A 6,588-nucleotide genomic window follows, 5' to 3' on the forward strand; every position below is an offset into this window, starting at 1 on the left:
GAATAAGGGTTCCAGTTTCTCCACAACCTCGCCAGCATTTGTTGCTTGCTGTTCTGTTAAATTTTGCTGTTTTGACTGGGATGGGATGATACCTCATAGTTGTTTTAAGCCACAATTTCTTAATCCATTCAGTTGTGGTTGGACATCTGGGCTGTTTCCATGTTCTTGCAATGGTGAATAATGCTGCTCTGAACATTGGTGCACAAATATTCGTTTGTAATTATTTGCAAAATCATTGCTCCTACTAACTTTCCACCTCTCCACATCCTCTCCAACTTTCATTGCTTGCTGCCTGATTAACCTTTGTCACTGCTGCAGGAGTGAGACAGTACCTCATGGTGGTTTTGATTTGCATCTTTCTTATTGCCAGTGATTTTGAGCATTCCTTCACGTATCTGTTGGCTATCCAAACGTCTTCATCTGAAAAGTCTTTCCATGTCTTTTGCCCATTTTATAACTGAGTTATCCATCCTTTTTTTCTTGAAGCCCTATGTTGTTGTTGTTAAGTGCTGTCGAGTCGTAGGCGACTGATAGCGACCCTATGAACCAAAGTCCTCAACATTTGTGTGACTTTCATCCTTTCTCCAGGTTCATATGGTTTCCAGAGGTAAACTGTTATGGAAGTGGATGCCACTCCTGCTTCCAAGCTTATTTTAATCGGGAAGCTGCACCAAACACTGTTCGCGATGGGTAACCATTAACGCATTTGACACATCAGCAACCACAAGTTACCTCTGTACGGCATTTGGACACACCAGGGCTCTATGACCTAGAAGCATGTTTAAACAAAAACAATGGAAAAACAGGCCCGAAGGACGCAGATTAGAAGTCACCCATCTTTGGCTTGTCTCCGGAAGCCCTATAGGATTCTGTAAACTTTCATTATAAGACTCTTATTTGAGATGATATTGCCATCTCTAGGGAAAAAAATGTTGGTTGTTTTTTTTTTTTCTCCCAGTCCGTAGGTTTTCTTTTCACCCGACTGGAAAAAGTTTTTGGTAAAAACAAGGATTTAATCTTTAGGAAGTCTCATTCATCAATTTTATCCTCTCCAGTTTGTGGAATTCTGGCTGTATTTGTTTGCCTTTTTATACCATAGACTAGATCTTCTAAGCTAGGTCCCAGTTTGTCTCTTAAGAACTTTATGGTTCTGGGCTTTACTTCCAGGTCTCTGAACCACCTTGAGTTGATTTATTTTTTTTTAATGATGTGAGATGTTGATACTGTTTTAGATTTCCGCAGGTGGCAGTCCCGTTTTGCCAGCACCATTTGTTGAAGAGGTTGTTGTTTCCCCACTTGATAGATTTTGTTTCCTTGTCAAGTATCAGTTGGTCATAGACAGATGGGTCTATTTCTGGGTTTTCATTCTGTTCTATTGGTCTACGTGCCTTTCTTTATACCAGAACCAAGCTGTTTTGGTAACTACTGCTGTATAAGTAGGTTTTTATTTCTCTGTGAAAAATTAATTTGATGTTCATATTGGATTGTGTTGAACATGCAGATTATTTATGGTAGGATTGTCATTTTCACTATTTTGAGTCTTCTTATCCATGAACAGGACACATTTTTCCTTTTATTGGGTCTTTTATTGTTTCTCACAGAAGTGTCATGTAGTTTTCTTTGTACAGGTCTTTTGTGTCACTAGTTAGGTTCCTAAATTCCTAAATATCTCAATTTGTAATTTGCTGTTATAATGGTATTGCTTTCTTGGTTTCCTTCTTTGAATTCTCTTTATTGCTGTAGAGAAATCTCATGATTTTTTGGACAATGATCTTGTATTCAGCCACTCTACCAAATTGGTCCACTAGCTCTAAGAGTTTTTTTGTCCTTGGAGTTTTCTGTGTATATTAACCATATAATCTGAATATATCGACAGTTTAAACAACTCTTTATTGATCTGGATGTGTTTTATTTCTCTATCTTGTCATATTGCCTTAGCAACTACTTCCAATACAATGCTCAGTAGAAGTTGTGACAGTGGGCATCTTTGTCTGGTCCCTGTTTGCAAGGAAAATGTTTTTTTTTATCTTTTTCCATTGAGAATGACGTTGGTTCTTGGTTTTGCATATATACTTTTCATATGTTGAAGAAATCCTCTTCTATTCATATTTTGCTGAGTTTCTTAATCAGGAAGGGGTGCTGGCTTCTGTCAGATGCCTTTTCTACATCAATTGCTAAGATCATATGGTTCTTTTTATTTACTTTTTTAATGTGGTAAATTATTTTGATTGTTTTTCTTATGAACCATCCTTGCATATCTGTTATAAATCACACTTGGCCATGATGAATTATTTTTTTTGATGTGCTATTGGATTCTATTGGCTAGAATTTTGTTAAGGATTTCTGCATCTATGTTCATGAGAGATACTAGCCTATAGTCTCTTTTTTTGGCAATATCTATACCTGGTTTTGTTATTAGGGTTAGGTTTGCTTCTTTGTCTCTAAGAGTGTTCCTTCTTTTTCTGTTTTTAGAGATAACTTAAATAGAATTGCTGATAGATCTCTGAATGTTTGGTATAATTCAGCCATGAAGCCATCTGGTCCAGGACTTTTTGTGTGGGAGTATCTTTTTATGATCTTCTTAAAATCTGTCTGTATCAAGCTGATTAGGATAGGTGTTTCAAAGTATTTGTCTGTTTCCTCTAGGTTATCAGAGTATAGCTTTTCTTAATATTCCAGTATTACAGATTTAGTTTCCTCTATTTCTGTTGTGATGTCTCCTCTATCACTTCTTTATCAAGTTATTTGTGTCTTTTTTGTTGTTGTTGTTAAGTTTACCAATGATTTGTCGATTTTCTTGACCCTTTCAAAAAACAGCTCCTGATTTTGTTGATAATTTCCATCATTTTTCCATTTTCTATCTCATTGACTTCAGCCTCTATTCTTATCATTTCCTTTTCAGGAGGCTGTAGAGTTAGATTGGTGTTCCTTTTCTGTTTGATGACGGTGTTGAGTTAGGTCATTAATTTTGCTTCTTTATTCATTTTTTATGTGTTTTCTTATTGCCTTAGCTGCATCCCAGAGGTTTTGGTATGTTGTATTTTCATTATCATTATTGTTAGGTGCTGCTATCCTGTGCCATCCTCACACTTCCTGACATACAAGAGCCCTTTGCAGCAATCACCATGTCAATCCCCCTGGTTGAGGGTCTTCCTCTCCTTCGCTAACTCTTCATCCTTCCCAATATCATGTCCTTTTCCAAGGAATAGCACTTCTTAGCAACATGGCCAAAGTATGTGAGCCAAAGCATCATCATTCTTTCCTCCAAAGAGCACTCCAGATTCACACTCTCCAAGACATATCTGTTCATTCTTCTAGCCATCCATGGGATGTTCAGTGCCCTTCTCCAATACCACAACTCAAAGTCATCAATTATTTTTCTGTCATCCTTAATCACTGTCAGGCTCTCAGATGTATAGCATGTAATCAGAAAGACTACGGCCTGAAACAGATGCACCATAGTCCTCAAACTGACATTACTATTCCTCAATAATTTGGAAAGGTCTCTAACTGCAATGTGTCTTCTTATTTCCTGACTGTTCACACTAAGGGTGTTAATTGTGGATCCAAGCAAGATGAAGCTGTTGACAGTCATAATCTCCTCTTCACCCATCATGACACTGCCTATCAGTCCAGAGGTAAGGATCTTTGTTTTCCTGACATTGAGATACAATCCATACTGAAGGCTGCATTTCTTGATCGCCTGCAACAAGTGATTCCAGCCCTCCTCATTTTCAGCAACCAACCTTGTGTCATCTGCATAACGCAAGTTATTGGTAAAAAATAACCTTTCTTGGCAAAAAATAAGGCCCTAGGAACCTATGTGATACCAATTTGCTGTTTCAATTGCAGATGCAGACTTGGAAATTTGGAGGAAGGCTATCTAGACAATGGGTTGGAAGAGGTCCATGTTTGTTCCCATTCCCAAGAAAGGTGATCCAACTGAACATGGAAATTATAGAACAATAGCATTGATAGCACATGCAAGGAAAACACTTCCGAAGCTCATTAAAGAACAACTGGAATAGTACATAGATTAAAAACTGCCAGAAGTTCAAGTAGGATTTAGAAGAGGCCATAGCACCAGGGATATCATTGCTGATGTCAAATGGATCTTGGCTGAAAGTAAGGAATACCAAAAGAATGTCTGTGCTTTATTGATTATACAAAGGCATTTGACTGTGCGGATAATGACAAGTTATGACTGACATTAATAAAATTGGGTAGCCCAGAGCTGTTGATTGTTGTGTTCATATGGAACCTATACTTAGATCAAGAGGCTATTCTGTAAACAGAGCAGGGGAGCACTGCGTGGTTTGGAATTGGGAAGAGAGTATGCCAGGGCTGTCTTTTTTCCCCCCATACCTATGCAATCTGTATGATGAGAAAATTATCTGAGAAGCTAAACTCTATGAACAGGATTGTGGCATCAGGACTGGAGCGAGACTCATCAACCATGTTCTAGCAGGGTGTTATTTAGCTTCCATGGGCTATTTCATAAGTCTTATCTTCTTGTGTTTAATTTTTAGATTTATGACATTGTGATATGGAATGAAGCTTTGTATTATTTCAATGTTTTTAATATGCTAAGGCTTGCTTTGTGCCCTCATATGTGATCAGTTCTGGAGAACGTACCATGTGTACTTGAGAAGAAACTTAATTGAGTTTTAATTGCGTGCAGTACTTGGAGTACATCCACAAGACTGAGTTAACTGAATGTGTAGTTTAGATCTTCTGCATCTTTGTTAAGTTTCCTTTGAGTTGACATATCCTTTGGTGAGTGGTGTGTGAAAGTCTCCTACCATGTTGTGGATCTGTTTATTTCTTTCTTCAATTCTGTTAACAATTGTTTTATGTATTTTGGAGGCCTATCATTTGGTGCATAAATTATTTTTTTTCTTATTGTGTACTGCCGAATCACAGGAAGAGATTGCCCCTCCTTCTCCAGCACAGCATCAGGTGGATTTGAAAGGCACACCTTCAGGATTGCAACACAGCTTCTTGTCACCAGGCTACCAGAGCTCCCTTATAAATGTTGACCATGGTTGGTTCTTCCTGATTTACTATGCCTTTATAATCATTATATAGTGCCTTTCCTTATCTTTTATGGTGGTTTTCATTCCAAAGTCTATTTTATCAGATTAGTATTGTCACTTCTGCTTTTTTTGTGGCTGCCATTTAATTAGTTTATTTCCCCCCAGCCTTTCATTTTGAATCTTTCTCTTCATTTCTTAGATGTCTCTTGTAGACAATATATTGATGGACTTTGGGGTTTTTTTGTCCCTTCTGTTACTCTTTTTTCTCCTGATTGGTGCGTTTAGTTCATTCACATTGATGTGATTATTGACAACCTCATTTTTATCATTGCCATTTTGTTGTGTTACTTTTTCTATTGTTTCTGGTTACCAAGGTCCCTCCATTTTCCTTTAGTGTCTCAGTGTGGAGTACTTCCCTTAAAAGTTCTTGTAGATTTGGTCTTGTTCTCACAAATTCCTTAAGTTCCTGCTTCTCTGCATAGGATATGGTTTCTCCTTCATATTTGATGGAGAGCATTGCTGAGTACAGGATAATTTCTTAGCAATTGTTTTCTTTCAACTTTCTGTACATGCCATCTCATTGTCTTCCTGCTAGCATGGTTTCTGCTGAAAATTTAGAACTTAATCTAATTGTTTTTCCTGTATAGAATGACTCTTGGTTTTTCTCACATTGCTTTTAGTATTCCATCCTTATCTTTTATACTGTATGATTTGAATATGAAATATCTTGATCTTTTTCTTTTTTGGTCTAATCTATTTGGTGTTTGCTGAGCTTCCTGAATGTGGATTTTCTTTTTCTTCATATTACCTGGGAATTTTTCTTCTAGTACCTTTTCCACAATTTTTTCAGTGATTTCCCTGTCCTCATATTCTGGAATTCCAATCATACATATGTTGTTCCTTTGATGTCATCCCACATAATTCTAACGTTTCCTTCATTTTCTTTATGTCTTATCTCTGATTTTTCTTCTAGTATGTTTCCATCGAGGTTTGTGCCTTCCAGATCATTCACTCTCTGTACCATCTCTTCTGTTCTACTCTTTTGTCCCTCTTGCATGTTAAATACTTCTACCATTTTGATCTTAATATTCTGAATTGCTTTTTCATGCATTTCGTTTATTTCCAGTACTGTGTTGGCTGTACCCTCTCTGTCTTATGAAGATTTTTTAAGTTCTTGTACCTCTTTATCTCTCTGGAAAACACCTCTGGAAAATGCCTCTTTGTCTCCTATGTGGGCTGGCCTCCCTTGTGCCCGCTCTCAAGCTGCCCTTCCGCCCAGGAGCATGCCGGAAATCCTGGGTACCTCTCTGGAAGGATTTCCGGCGTGCTCCTGGGCGGAAGGGTGGCTTAAGAGCGGGCACAAGGGAGGCCAGCCCACATAGGAGACGAAGAGGCGTTTTCCAGAGAGGTACCCAGGATTTCCAGCGTGCTCCTGGGCGGAAGGGCGGCTTGAGAGTGGGCACAAGGGAGGCCAGCCCACATAGGAGACGAAGAGGCGTTTTCCAGAGAGGTACCCAGGATTTCCGGCGTGCTCCTGGGTGGAAGGGTGGCT

This window comes from Elephantulus edwardii, unplaced genomic scaffold (genome assembly GCF_000299155.1).
Source record: "Elephantulus edwardii isolate Elephantulus edwardi_28Jun2011 unplaced genomic scaffold, EleEdw1.0 scaffold00108, whole genome shotgun sequence".
Lineage (NCBI taxonomy): Eukaryota > Metazoa > Chordata > Mammalia > Macroscelidea > Macroscelididae > Elephantulus > Elephantulus edwardii.